Below are 473 nucleotides of genomic sequence, written 5' to 3' on the forward strand. Positions count from 1 at the left end.
TACTTCGCCAATAAATGTAGCCTTGGAGATGATGACTTGGGCCCGGAGGATCTCCCTCATGTTCGCCAACCCGGGGTCACCCCACTTAGCCGAATCCACTTCCGCCTGCAAACAGTGAAACGCCTCCTGAACCAGCTCGACGTTGGCAAGGCGTCCGGTCCGGACAACATACCTGCCCGAGTGCTCAAAGAGTGCTCCCATGAACTTGCATCGCCTCTCACGTCTCTCTTCGCCCTGTGCTTCCGTAAGGGTGTCCAGCCAGAGGCCTGGAAGAGTGCTCGAGTTGTGCCAGTCTACAAGAAGGGCAGCCTATCCAACCCTAAGAATTACCGCCCAGTCTCCCTCCTCCCCATCATCTCCAAAGTGATGGAGCGTATTGTTAACTGTCAAATTGTGAATCACCTTGAAAAACATCATCTCTTGTCACCCAAGCAGTACGGATTTCGCAGTGGCCTTGGAACAGCGGACCTACT

Source organism: Sycon ciliatum, chromosome 8 (assembly GCF_964019385.1).
Source record: "Sycon ciliatum chromosome 8, ocSycCili1.1, whole genome shotgun sequence".
NCBI lineage: Eukaryota > Metazoa > Porifera > Calcarea > Leucosolenida > Sycettidae > Sycon > Sycon ciliatum.